The sequence below is a fragment of the Schistocerca gregaria genome, chromosome 2, assembly GCF_023897955.1.
Source record: "Schistocerca gregaria isolate iqSchGreg1 chromosome 2, iqSchGreg1.2, whole genome shotgun sequence".
In the NCBI taxonomy this organism is placed as follows: domain Eukaryota; kingdom Metazoa; phylum Arthropoda; class Insecta; order Orthoptera; family Acrididae; genus Schistocerca; species Schistocerca gregaria.
The window spans coordinates 537808505-537823699 of record NC_064921.1 but is presented as its reverse complement, the minus strand read 5'-3'; the positions used below and the strand labels follow the sequence as shown (position 1 = coordinate 537823699).

Here is a 15195-nt window from a genome sequence, read left to right as displayed (position 1 = left end):
TATGCTCAATCAAAAAATGTACCTACACTGCAGAAAGAAATTGCCTTTTATTTACACATTCATCACTTCTTGTGAAAAGGATTTTATGAACCTCGCTCTATTGGTAGCGTGGGGGATTTATGAAAAATTTTGAAAGTTGTATCAGCAAGAGTGTAATAAAATATAATTTCAAGTTCTGGGACCTACTTCCACAGCAATATCGCTTTAAAAAGTCAACGACAATGAAACATCTTTTTTTTTAGAAAAAAAAAACCGCCGCGTTGGTATTCCTACGGTTCAACTCCTTACACTATTAACCTCAAAAGTAGCAGTTCGCTAGTGACCGATACGTTGCGCGTCCTACCCCAAACAATTACTTTGCCATTCGCCTGCAGTCACGAGATCCGCAAAATGGAATCACTTGTTTTGTCATTGCTTTCCATGTACAATAAAAATTTGCGCTGTTGTCCAAACGGATCTATCCGCCATGAAGAAATTTTTCCGCAGTATTTCTGATGAAATATGAATACTCTCGAATCATAAATTTACGCTTGAAATCGGCAAAAGGCATTCTAAGCCTCAAACATTTTTTTCTAAGTTTTCTAAACGCTGCAACGCAATTCCCGGAGAACAGAAACGGTTGTCACATGTCCTATCGTCATTTTCTGTTGCCAACTACTCCACGTAAAATTTTTGTCAATTGAATGTTTACGAACCAGATATATATAACCTCAGTGCATCTTCAAGCCGATTATCAGAACAGCACAGTTAGTTTCTCTGTGTGCTGTTAAAATCTGTAAACTATTAACCTTCTCTCTAAGCTAAAAATAATACAATGGTTTGTGCGCTAGGAACATTTAATGTGATAATGTTCGCAATGCTGTTAATAGGAAGGCTGAGGCGAATGTGCGTTATTAAGTATAATGTGACACAAACCGAAAAAGTGACGCAATTTTTCGGGAAAATTGGTTCTCTTGTTTTAATTTCAGTAGTTCAAAGCGAACATATATATAAGACTGAAGCTTTTTCAACCTACTTCTGTTGAAAAGCAATAACGGACTACAGCCGGAAATCAATTACCGCAAGAAGGTTCGTTATTAATAAGGAATTTGGCTACCACTACGATTTTCACAGTGTGGAGTGTAATAAGAATGTTTCAGACGCGTCGTATAGGACGGTACAGAAATCTGAACACTATTACTACCAAAGCGAAACTTCTCGATAGTCTTCGCAAGATACGTTGCTACTAATTTGAAAATGGATGTTCATTGCAAGTATTTCTACTATTGTAAATTTTGATTATTGCGATGCTTATATTTTAAATGAATTAGTAACACCACAGCAATTATCAACGATGCGGCATCAATCGACTGCAGCGGATATAGTTACGATCTTTCACTTGAACATTATGGGGAGCTAGTACGCACATGCTTTTCGCGTTCAATAGATTTAACCCCACAATAACGATGGATGTAATTCACGATCATATGATTTATACAAACGTTCCTCCGTCTGCAAATTCTGAGGAGATATGTTACTTACTATTGTTATAGTAACAATTTCGCTAGTTGGGTGTCATTATTATAACCGTGTCAGCTGTATATACTTCCTCGTTTTCATCTCGGGAATTGAATAATTATAGACTATAAATTTTTTATATGCGTTGTTCTGAAGCTTAGCGAACACGAATAAACAAAACGTTGAACAGTACTCTGAAACAAAAAGAATAATTTAAATTGTACATTTTCCAGATACACATTTAGACTCGAAGATCCAACTGCACATACACAAAAGCAAATGTTGAATAAACTTATAAAACCATTGTTTTACCCATTCCAGTTGAAAATAATACTCCTAAGTTTACCCTGTGACACATCATACCGATTTTAGCTTTCAAGAAGCAAAACTGGAACTGTGCCATAAATATTTAATCTCTCAGAACGAAATGTGTAGCACAACTTCAAAGACACAAAATCATTACAACATTTGAATTTCTTCAGCTCATCTCGTTTCAAATGAGGAAAACGAATTCCGTGAAAGAAAGAGCGCACGTATACTCCACCGCATTCGAGAACGTTGCCATTAATCATACACTTGTTTATTTTTTGCGGAATGTTGTGCCACAGTTATCATCAAGCGCCGAAAATGAACCAATTTTATATCTCAAAGGGCTGTAGCTATTCATAGCTTTCGACAATGACGCCTACGAGGCATCCGACTTGGTGTTGTAGCACACATTACGCCTGTTGTTGCTACAGTGTAGAGGGATAGTAGGGAGTGTCTGTAGGAATGTGGTGGGGGAACTGCCCAATGAGATAAAGACATACATGACATGTGATTTTTAGAATAGTTCATTTTTAAAAGTCAGAAGCTGACTTTAGCCATATCTATTAATAGTGTTGATAGACTCAGGCACATGTGATATTTAAGTTCATTAAATTATGCTAAAAGGAGCAGTATTTTAATTAATAATAATAATGAAAATCTAATTGAGAGCAACTCATTCTGTTAATAATTTTCAGGATCATAATAGTGTTTGGATTTTCAAACCAACCAAAAAGTACTTGAGATGGGTAGCACATTACATTACTCAAACAGTTAACAAGTTCCATCTTTTCCCAGAATGGTTATTTAATGCTGTTGTGATTCAATACTGAACATTACTTTTTTATGAGGTTAAGAGCTAGAAACTATTCCTAGACTAAAGTATATGGTAGAATAACAAAAATTTAACATTACCAAATTTTCATACAAGTTCCATTATGTGGTTAGTGATTTTGATTTTGCAGTGTACCCGGGTGGCCGACAGATCAAATAAGAATTTTAAGCTCTATCAGCAACATCATATTTGGAAATCTGTTTTTCTGTATGTTCGCAATGTAGGCATACAATGGATTCATGAATAAAATTTGATTTTACAGCCAATTAAACAAAGAATGAAATTCTGCTTATTAGGCTTAAGTTACATATAAGTGAAGAGGGCAGTCTATATGTCTTTCATATGTTACATTTTATCTATGTACAAATATTTTTTGCCCATTTGCTAACCACTTTATACTGTAAAACCTGGTAGAAATGATTGAGACACTTTGCAAATAAAATAACAGATTTTTCTGATGCAAAGACCAGGAGCAGTTTTAGAACAGTTGTTTGAAATATACCATTAAATAAGTTTTAAACACCTTTTGTAGTGTTTTACCTGTGATTTTTTGGTGTCCTTTTTATGTTGGGTAGTACTCAGTTTGCAAGCTAATAAGAAAATTTTTATTTAGATGTTTATGTGACTTTTCTTTCTGACATTACTTCCCAATTTTTGTTAAATATTGCAATGAATACAAAATATTTGCTCAAGAACAGTGGTGGTAGGTATGGCTTTATACATATTGGAGAAAGTATTCTAATGTGGTGTTTCGACCACATAACATGTTGCAGATTTAGGCTGAAATATTATGTGACCAAAAATAAAGCATATTAGTATGAAGTGTAAGCTAGTGTATGTCACATGGGACCTATGAACTTATAAATCGAAAACACGTACTATTTCTTACTCCAGAAATGTGTGACCATCCACCGTATTTAATTACTAAACAAACAATATGTTGTGTATGTTCCCGCTAGCTAACTGTCTGTAGTATGTGTAAATTTTACGTTTACTATAGTTATTTCTTGAAACCTGCTGCACCTTATGGATTTAGAAAGTATCATCATTATTGTGGTATGCACATAAGTGCAGGGGCAAGGAACAGTGTATCTTGTAATGCTTTGTGCAATAGCATCATTCTGCCATGCCTGCCTATAGTAAATGCATTGGGGTGTGTGTAGAACATTTAGCATTGATTTTAATGTTAGTTTATGTTTGGTGAGATTACCAAGCCAATGTAGCTTTCATGGTGGGTGACATAAAACAGATAAGACAAGTATTTCATTAAGAAGCTACAGTGATTGTTTTCTGAGCGTATGAGTTCTGTCATGCAAAGTCAGAAGCAGAAACAGTGACTCAGTGCAGCGCTCACCTTTGTGTTGTCTATTATCAGGATAGGCAACAGTTGGAGTGTGAGGCATGAGATGAAGACAGAGTGCACATTGGTGATGCCACAATGTATTCTCCATCACTTCCTGTGCAGAATGCTATGTGCTGCCGCTTCTTACTTGCACTCCACTGTAGTGCATGAACTTACTATTTTAGTTTATACCAACTATACTGTACTGGAATTGAAGCTCTTTTTTCCATGTTTGCTTTAACAATACATATGTTATTGGATAGGGCCTGCCTTTAGCAAAACATAATTTTGTTTCAGGCATAGAAATAACAATTTTCAAATCATAATTTTGGCTTAAACAATTTATCTACTTTAAGGTGTAAGTGGTTGCAGATGACAAACTAAATTAATAATCCCTTGATGCCTCAGAACATGTCCTACCAACCGATCCCTTCTTCTAGTCAAGTTGTGCCACAAACTTCTCGTCTCCCCAATCCAATTCAATACTTCCTCATTAGTTATGTGATCTACCCGTGTAATCTTCAGCATTCTTCTGTAGCACCACATTTCAAATGCTTCTATTCTCTTCTTGTCCAAACTATTTATCGTCCATGTTTCACTCCCATACATGGCTACACTGCATACAAATACTTTCAGAAATGACTTCCTGACACTTAAATGTATACTCGATGTTAACAAATTTCTCTTTTTCGGAAACACTTTCCTTGCCATCGCCAGTCTACATTTTATATCTACTCTTCTTCGACCATCATCAGTTAGTTTGCTCCCCAAATAGTAAAACTCCTTTACTACTTTAAGTGTATCATTTCCTAATCTAATTCCCTCAGCATCATCCGACTTAATTCGACTACATTCTATTATCCTCGTTTTGCTTTTGTTGATGGTCATCTTATATCCTCCTCTCAAGACACTATCCATTCCGTTCAACTGCTCATCCAAGTCCTTTGCTGCCTCTGACAGAATTACAATGTCATCGGCGAACCTCAAAGTTTTTATTTCTTCTCCATGGATTTTAATACATACCCCAAATTTTTCTTTTGTTTCCTTCACTGCTTGCTCAATATACAGATTGAATAACATCGGGGAGAGACTGCAACCTTGTCTTACTCCCTTCCCAACCACTGCTTCCCTTTCATGTACCTCTACTATTATAACTGCCATCTGGTTTCTGTACAAATTGTAAATAGCCTTTCGATTCCTGTATTTTACCACTGCCACCTTTAGAATTTGAAAGAGAGTATTCCAGTCAACATTGTCAAAAGCTTTCTCAAAGTCTACAAATGCTAGAAATGTAGTTTTGCCCTTCCTTATCCTAACTTCTAAGATAAGTCGTAGGGACAGTATTGCCTCACGTGTTCCAACATTTCTATGGAATCCAAACTGATCTTCCCCGAGGTCAGCTTCAACTAGTTTATCCATTTGTCTGTAAAGAATTCGCGTTAGTATTTTGCAGCTGTGAATCATTAAACTGATAGTTCGGTAATTTTCACATCTGTCAACACCTTCTTTTCTTGAGATTGGAATTATTATATTCTTCTTGAAGTCTGAGGGTATTTCGCCTGTTTGATACATCTTGCTAACCAGATGGTAGAGTTTTGTCAGGACTGGCTCTCCCAAGGCCGTCAGTAGTTCTAATGGAATGTTGTCTACTCCGGGGGTCTTGTTTCGACTCAGGTCTTTCAGTGTTCTGTCAAACTCTTCACGCAGTATTGTATCTCCCATTTCATCTTCATCTACATCCTCTTCCATTTCCATAATATTGTCCTCAAGTACATCATCCATGTATAGACTCTCTATATACTCCTTCCACCTTTCTGCTTTCCCTTCTTTGCTTAGAACTGGGTTTCCATCTGACCTATTGATGTTCATGGAAGTGGTTCTCTTATCTCCAAAGGTCACTTTAATTTTCCTGTAGGCAATATCTATCGTACCCGTAGTTAGATAAGCCTCTACATCCTTACATTTGTCCTCTAGCCACCCCTGCTTGGCCATTTTGCACTTCCTGTCGATCTCCTTTTTGATACGTTTGTATTCCTTTTTGCCTGCTTCATTTACTGTGTTTTTATAGTTTCTCCTTCCATCAATTAAGTTCAATATTTCGTCTGTTACCCAAGGATTTCTACCAGCTCTTGTCTATTTACCTACTTGATCTTCTGCTGCCTTCACTACTTCATCCCTCAGAGCTACCCATTCTTCTTCTACTGTATTTCTTTCCCTCATTCCTGTCAGTTGTTCCCTTATGCTCTCCCTGTAACTCTGTACAACCTTTGGTTTAGTCAGTTTATCCAGGTCCCATCTCCTTAAATTCCCACCTTTTTGCAGTTTCTTCAGTTTTAATCTACAGTTCATAACCAATAGAATGTGGTCAGAGTCCACATCTACCCCTGGACACATCTTATAATTTAAAACCTGGTTCCTAAATCTCTGTCTTACCATTATATAATAGTATCTCCAGGCTTCTTCCATGTATACAGCCTTTTTTTATGATTCTTGAACCAAGTGTTAGCTATGATTAAGTTGTGCTCTGTGCAAAATTCTACCAGGCGGCTTCCTCTTTCATTTCTTAGCCCCAATTCATATTCACCTGCTACGTTTCCTTCTCTCCCTTTTCCTACTCTCGATTTCCAGTCACCCATGACTATTAAATTTTTGTCACCCTTCACTATCTGAATAATTTCTTTTATTTCATCATACATTTCATCAATTTCTTCGTCATCTGCAGAGCTAGTTGGCATATAAACTTGTACTACTGTAGTCGGCGTGGGCTTCGTATCTATCTTTGCCACTATAATTCGTTCACTATGCTGTTTGTTGTAGTTTACCCCTATTCCTATTTTCCTATTCATTATTAAACCTACTCCTGCATTACCCCTATTTGATTTTGTGTTGATAACCCTGTAGTTACCTGACCAGAAGTCTTGTTCCTCCTGCCACCGAACCTCACTAATTCCCACTATATCTAACTTTAACCTATCCATTTCTCTTTTTAAATTTTCTAACCTACCTGCCCGATTAAGGGATCTGACATTCCACGCTCCGATCTGTAGAACGCCAGTTTTCTTTCTCCTGATAACAACATTCTCCTGAGTAGTCCCCGCCCGGCGATCCGAATGGGGGACTATTTTACCTCTGGAATATTTTACTCAAGAGGACGCCGTCATAATTTAACCATACAGTAAAGCTGCAAGCCGTCTGTAAAAATTACGGCTGTAGTTCCCCCTTGCTTTCAGCTGTTCGCAGTACCAGCACAGCAAGGCCGTTTTGGTTGGTGTTACAAGGTCAGATCATTAAATCACCCAGACTGTTGCCCTTGAAACTACTGAAAAGGCTGCTGCTCCTCTTCAGGAACCACACGTTTGTCTGGCCTCTCAACAGATACCCCTCCGTTGTGTTTTTTCAAATATCTGTAATTATGATTTATAATCTAATAATTACATGTATACAAACAGTAAAGAACATTCTTTATCTTTAACAGCCATAAAATAAAAAACCACTGAAGATGCTGCAACTGCAGTGAAACCTGTTTGGGTTAAAAAACAAAATTGTGTTTTGCTAAAGGCAGACACTATCCCAAAACATATGTTTATTTATTTATTTCATGTTCTGTAGATCTCGTATTGTGAGCATGTCACATGAGATGCGGAACGAGGCAAACATACAAAAAGATACAAAACAGTCTTCATTAAATATATAAAAAAATGTTCTACATAACTGCATATAGTTAATACAAAGTTTAGAGGAAAAACAGATACTGTACATATAACAGCAGATTTCTTTGAGTGTTAATATAAAATTTCATGTTTTAATTTGCAGAAAAATTGCAAGCACATTTCTTTGTTAACAAGATGGATAATTCTATCTAAATGTGATTTCCCTTTTTGCATCATAAAACTCTTCTAATGTATAAACAGACATATTTAACAAATATTCCTTTAGTTTTGCTTTAAAAAGAGATTCATTCTCTCTTAAACATTTTATCTGGTCAGGGAGATGGTTAAAAATTTTTGTTCCTAACCATTTGACACCTCTCTGAACAACTGTCAGGTTCTTAAGTTCACAATGAGGATTTTCTTTCCCTCTTGTGTTATAAATGTTATAGTTCTTATTTGATGGAAATTGTGCAGGGGTCTTAATTACAAAACACATCAGCGAATATATGTACTGGGATACAGTGGTCATTATTTGAAGCTTTTTGAAAAGGTTACGGCATGATGTCCTAGGGGTTACTCTGCACATAATTCTAATAGCCCTTTTCTGGGCCACAAAAATCTTCTTTGCCAAAGCTAAATTTTCCCAGAAGATAAATCCGTAACACATAACGGAGTGAAAATACCCATAGTATGGGGACTTCATAGTGGTTAAATCACCAATGGAAGATATCATTCTGATAGCATACATAGCCGAGCTCAATTTTTTTAAGGTCTGTTGTATATGGAAGGACCAGTTCATTTTGCTATCAATATGTACTCCAAGAAATTTAGACACATCTATTCTTTCTATTGGTTGATTTCCACATGTTACGTTTATTTCTCTCACTCTTTTTGTTTTTGTATGGAACTGGATAAAATTTATCGTACTTGAGTTTAGAGAGAGACCATTAACACTGAACCAGTTAATCACTTCAGAAAGTATGTTGCTAACTGACTCCTCGAAATTAACATCTGATTTTCCACTCATGAAGATGGTGGTATCGTCAGCAAAAAGAGTAAATTTGCACACAATGGTAAATCATTTATAAACATTAAAAACAACAGTGGCCCCAGAATTGAGCCTTGAGGCACACCACAACGAATAAAAGTCCATTCAGACTGAGCGGAGGTATCCCTTGACTCATCTGAGCTGTTTAAAATTACTTTCTGTTTTCTTTCCTGAAGATAAGATTGCAGCCAGTTACCTGTGACACCCCTTATTCCAAGTAGTTTGGCTTTCTGCATAAGAATGTGGTGATCTACACAATCAAATGCCTTTTATAAGTCACAGAAAACACCAACTCCTATCATTTTTTGATTTAGACATTCAAGTACTTCATTTGTAAGTGCATACACTGCTCGAGAATGTCCTAGTATTTTCATGCAGTTTGTGTTTTATTCGTTTCCAGTTTGTCAAGTACCCCTTGGATCACTGGTGCCATATACTTGGAGCTTTTCCAGAAGTATGTTTTGGCCCAGAAAGTCATAGGCTTGACTTCACTCTAAAAATTTTCAATGACTTCTTTTTCTTGTTCACTGTTTCTAGGGAATTTTGTATAAAATCATAGATGGCATGAAATCTTGATTTATTTTTCCTGAATCTGTGCAGAGTACCAATGAGAAATTTTTTGTCTAAAAAATTCATTAACCTTTTATACATTTAGTCCAGTCAAGTAGCAGGTATACCTTGCAAAAGATGGGGTAGATGAGTTTATTTTTTCAACTCGTCCATATGGTTGGAAAGATTAGAAAACCGAGTTTTGCCAACAAAATTTCGCTTGGGAAAACTTTCTGCAGTCAAAATACTTCGAAAATTTCGGCCTTTTTTCAGGTATTTCAAAATATCTTAGTTTTTTTGCTTCTATCACAGTAACGTCTGTTTTCTTTTTTAAAGAGCACAAAGTCTCTACAAATTTGATTCTTGCCATTTTTTTCTACTCCCAATATCTAAGGCGCTACAGCACCTCAAAAAATACCAATTTTTCAAATTTTGAGCATAGAGGCAAGATACCTTAGGTTTGAACACTATTTTTTCAGTTTCTGTTTGTGTAGTATAAATACATTATACATCAGCATATTATTTGTTGGAATTTACCACCTCACTTTCAGGTATTCAATTTCTCTGTATGCAACATGAGGATTGCTGGGCACCCAACTATTGTGATTCTTACATCACTACCTGAAGTTCACTATGGGCCACCTCAGCCCTGGTATTTGTAAAACTATAAATATACAAATACATCATTAAGAGACACACACACACACACACACACACACACACACACACACACGCACACACACACACTTGCACACAAAATAAATTGTCTCAGGAAACTGAACTATTATTAGCTGCAATAGGCAACCTAATTAGGTAGGTAGTTATTCTTCTGTATAAAAGCCACACAGTTGACATTAAAAATAAGAGGCTTTATTACAATTAAAATGCATTGTCAGTTACTAAAAAATGTTGACAGTTCTGAGTGTGTAATACTTGTAATATCGCACTTTAGCGCACTTGAGACAGATATGAGCATCACTTCCAACGTTTTGATGGGCCGGGTTCCTCAGTGTCACCAGAAATACCTTGAGTTACGGATTCATGGTCTGTACATAGAGTTGATCCCAGGTTGACCTCTTCTTTAAACAGTGAGTCAGCTGCAGCAAGTTTGTTGATTTCGTCAGCGGTTTCCTCAACATCCTCCATAACATCTTCTTCACTGTCTTCATATAAAAATTTTGGCACGTTTTCACAGTTGACCCCAATACATTTCTTGCAAATTGAAGAACATTTCAAACTCGCTTTTCTGCAGGAGCACGCTCCGCCACAGTTCAGCTTGCATTAGTGTGAAACAATGTGAAGAAGTGCTTCAGGTGCTGGATCTTGGCTCATTATAACGGGTATTGGACCGTGATCACTGTGATTCCAGCCCCATTCTCAGGAGGTTTCCAGTTTCCCACCCAACTTTGGACTTGTTGGTAAGTCCGCAACGAATGATGTTGTGCAGCATCTTGTGTAGGTTGCAACCATGTAAGATTCAGGTTTCTTTTTGTGGCAGACTTGACGAATAGCTGGTACCGCAAAAGGTCTAGTGTGTGGGAACTGCTGACACCTCTACTATACAATGTGATAGTAACCTGTCCTCCTGCTGTTATTATTTCTTCACGGGTAGTATGTGGTTTATTGAACGTGCAAAGTGCTGAGGTTAGGTGTTCATTTTTTGCAAGAATATTGCAGCTCTTAATTTTACCTTGACAAAAAAAGTGGATGTTGTATCACATCCGCTAAAGGCGTGAGTGAACAGAATATATTCACTGTCAAACTTGTAAGATGCAGTGGAAAACAACTTGTCTTGTGCATTTCCTCTTCCTGGCTTTAAGAAAAATAAGTTTTCAATGCCTTGTACCAAATCAGTCATGAGCACAAGCGGGTCAACATCTTCTCCTACAATGACAACACTTCCAAAATCTTTGGTTCTTGAAATGGCAGATGTTACAATCATAACATCAGCATGTTCTTGTGCCTGGTGCACTTCAATGCTACACTCCAGAAATTCCTTCTTAAGAAGTGTGACCAGATGCATCTTGTTTCGTTCATTGTACAAGAAATTGTCCTGAGGGACTTGGTTCACCGTCTCTGATTCAAACCACGACGTCAACCGAAGAATGTTTTTTGGACCTACGAATCCTCTCGGCACTCTTTGTGCTACATTTGTTGCCCTCGCATGGATACCCATCAAATGCAATAGCAAATAATAAATAACTATGCTTTTGTCCGCTAAAGAACAATTCCTACATACTTTTTCTTATAACTGATCATTAACGTCAATCAACGGTAGAAAATGTACGGCACCTGCAAGCAATCGTATTACATATTGTAACACAAATAAACTTCATGCAATATGACGTGAATGTGTTCATAGTTACTGAATATGATGCTGTTTGTCCTGGCCCTGCAGCAGAGTGAGATGGTAAATACCAATGAATAACATGATGAGTAATATGTTTATACTACACAAATAGAAACTGAAATAACAGTGTTCAAAAATTAGGTAATTTGCCACTTTGCTCGAAATTTGACATTGGTATTTTTTCAGGTGCTGTAGCGCCTTAGATACTGGGAGTAGAAAAAAATTGTAAGAATTAAATTTGTAGAGAATTTTGTGCTCTTTAAAAAAGAAATAGACGTCAAATCGATAAGAGCAAATGAAACTGAGATATTTTGAAAAAACCGAAAAAGTCCTAAATTTTCAAAGTTTTTTGACTGCAGAAAGTTTTCTCAAGAAAAATTTTGTTGGCAAAACTTGGTTTTCTAACCTTTCCAACAATATGAACGAGTTAAAAAAATAAAATCTTCTACCCCACCTTTTGCAGGGTACAGGCTTTTTTCTGACAGTTTCACTGGACTAATTACTTTTTCTCTGATTTTACTAAAACCAGATAATAAGACAGTTAATCTATAGTTTTCTATATTTGATTTGTCTTCTTTCTCTTTCAGTAATTTTTAGATAGTCCAGAAATGTGCTTGTCAGGAGGAATGAATTGACTTTATCTGCAAGAGGCAGTGAGATGTTTGTAATGCATTGCTTTATGATGTAATCTGGAATAATCACTTATCTGTAGGCTTGAACGTATTTCAGAGTGTAACTATTCAGGAGACGGGGGAGGGGGGTAGTTATTGTTTTTTCTGTATTTGAGCAAATTTTTTTCCTTGCACTTGAGATATTGATAGGCTACCTGTTTTTATCTATCTCTTTGCTCTTGGAATTTTGCCTCTTATTACATGTGTTCTGAGAGGAAAAGCAATTTCAAAGTAATCACTAAAGATGCTAGTGAACCTCTCAAAATTTTAGTTGATGTCACCTATTTGCAAAACTTCTTCCTGCCTTTTTTTGATAATAGAGCAGGAATGTTTGTGTGATGTAACTCACCAAACGAAAGCATTGGTATGTTGATAGAGACACTAACAAACACACACGGTTGCTTCATCAGGAAAGAGGGAAGGAGAGGGAAAGATGAAAGGATGTGGGTTTACATATTCAGGCGTGAGTCAAAAATGGGTGCCAGCTCAAAGTCCCTTTCTGCATTGAGACATTGGAACTTAGTATTAATAGATTTATATTTTAACCCTTGTTTGATGAAAATTATGGCACTTCCATTTTTATAACTGTTTCTTCTAACTTGGTACCGGAAAGGAGACACTCTGATCAATATTTAGCCAGTTCTCAGAGAATTTCAGGGATTTTGTAAAATCTCAGGGAATCCTGTGTTTTTAAACTAACATGGGAATTTAATTTTATTGAGTTGGACTTTAATTTTATTGAGTTTTTATCGAGTTGTATGTATAATTTTATTGAGTTTTTATAAGATTTAAAAATACTTAAAATTTCAATTATCAGTGTTTAAAAACTGCACCTAAGCTATAGCTGAGATATGCTCAAGCTCCCTTCCCACACCAGTCATCATTAATTTCTTGGGAGCTTCTTATGACATTATCTTCGTACCTGTATTTGGAATTCTCAGGATTTTTTTTCTTTTAAGTTTGAGCAGCCACCCTGTTTGGTGATGTTGCTTTCACAATAATTTTGATCAATTTTGAGACTTTTCTTTGACATCTCAAGCCTGAGTTTTATCTTTTAAATTAGCTTATTGACCTTTTACAAATTGTATGGGCCTTTTTGGGCCATTTCCCTGATGTGTCCATTGAAGTGCTTTTGTGTCTACAGTGTTTGCTTCTGATTTAGAGCTTAGCAAATTTAGTACATCATTAGTACATTTCTGTTTACCCACTCCATTCATGTGCAAGCTGTGAGTAGTGAAGAAGTCTCTTGTCAGAACAGCTAATATCTTACACACTGACATTATTGTCCTTGCTATGAAGATTGAACAACTTTGAATTAGCTATTCTCATCTCCATGTTTACAAATGACTTTTGAAGAATATTGTATGTTCTTGGGAAGTTTGCGACTGTTAGTTTTGGGTTTTTCATCTGTTGCAGGTTTACAGCCATTTGAGTGAGCACATTACATGATTAATTGCAGTAAATATCATGTGAACCAGAAATAACAACACTGTCATTTTTACAGAATTCAGTGTTACACTTATTGAAGTCTTCTAAAATGTTTTTAAAGTTGATATCACATTTTGCAGTAGCAATAATCTTTAAGTTGATGTTATTCCAAAGAATAATTGAGGCACCTGTACTGTGGATGCCACAGAATACTTGTACTTCCCTTTTGGCATTGGATCTTATGGAGGTGGTGTCCAGTCTTATAGAACTATTTCAGAAGTTGCTTTCTTTCTTGTGATCTTTGTTATTGATATACACATGGTTTGTTTTGTCTTCATTGCTTGTTACTTTGCACATCATGTTCATGCCATGAGAAGTGCAGTAGTTTGCAGTCATAATATTCTTGACAGTTTCTGGCACAATAGCTTAACTGCAAGTCTATTTTACTGTTCTCCTCTCCTAAATGTTGTTGTTATTCCAATTTTTAAGATTTGCACTTTCAAGCTCACTTCCGCAATTGCCTGGAGCTCAGAGATCAGCACTCATACTTATTGAACACAGTTTTGGTGTGCATGGTATTTGTTTTGTACATTTACAATTACTCTCAACCCAATATCTAGTGCATTGTGTGCTTTTAACCCTCATTCACTGAAAGATCCATTTTAATGCCATGAAAATGAAACTTCTTGTTGTACTGTTTGGATGATATTCCCATTTTCACTGTTTTGGATTTATTGCATCACTTAGTAACAACAGTAGTGTTTTCATGAAATATAGTGGACAGTGTGCTGCTGTATACTTTCTGTTTCACACACTTATTTAATATATTAAGTTAACATTTTGTTTCCTGTTGTAGCAGCATCTCATGTGTCGTTTCTAGACGTGTAATTCCATTTATTATTTTCGATATCTCCTCGGCACTATTTTTTCTTGATTTTCATGCCTAGTTTCTGGATGTCCCATTTGTCACATACCTAGATTTTCTGCTTGGCGTTTTCAGCAACACAGCCATAGCTGAAAAAAGTCTTACATTTTCAAACAATGGGAAATGCAGGTAAGACGTAACATCCATGCAAGTGTGTGAGTTGTGCTAGCTTGTGTGTGTGTGTGTGTGTGTGTGTGTGTGTGTGTGTGTGTGTGCGTGCATGTGCAGTCTACTGCACTTTAGAAGAAGGCCTTTTGGCTGAAAGCTGACATGTTTCGCAGTCTTTTTATTGTGCATGACTGTGACTCAACATCCCGTCTATACAGTGAGTAGCAGTCTATCCATTTCATAAAAAAGTCTTGCATTTTATGCTCGTGATACCTATAGCAGCATGCTTTTCACTGGAGCAGATGTTCGAGACCAGTGCTTCTTGTGAGTAACACTAAGGTAACATGCTTGCTGCACAGATAACTTCACATACAAGTTTTCTTGTTCTTCTCATAATTATTTTGGTTACCTTTGATATAATATTACACAATTATTACACTGTATTACAATATACAGGGTGAGTTGTGTAAGACATAACATCCCCTT

At 36.4% G+C, this 15195-nt stretch overlaps 1 protein-coding gene across 9 annotated transcripts in view; it reads left to right on the top strand.

The window, feature by feature from the left end:
• The first annotated feature begins 712 nt into the window (after positions 1 to 712).
• Positions 713 to 15195, top strand: part of LOC126330835 (zinc finger protein 710-like) — a 112932-nt gene continuing 98449 nt past the window's right edge. For 2 of the 9 annotated variants that reach the window (XM_049996430.1, XM_049996428.1), the window contains exon 1: positions 781 to 1068. The gene's annotated coding sequence lies outside the window, so the exon portion shown is untranslated. Of the gene's footprint in view, positions 1250 to 1854; positions 2655 to 15195 lie in introns of those variants that run through there. The other 7 variants (XM_049996422.1, XM_049996425.1, XM_049996426.1 and 4 more) reach the window with 6 other exon arrangements.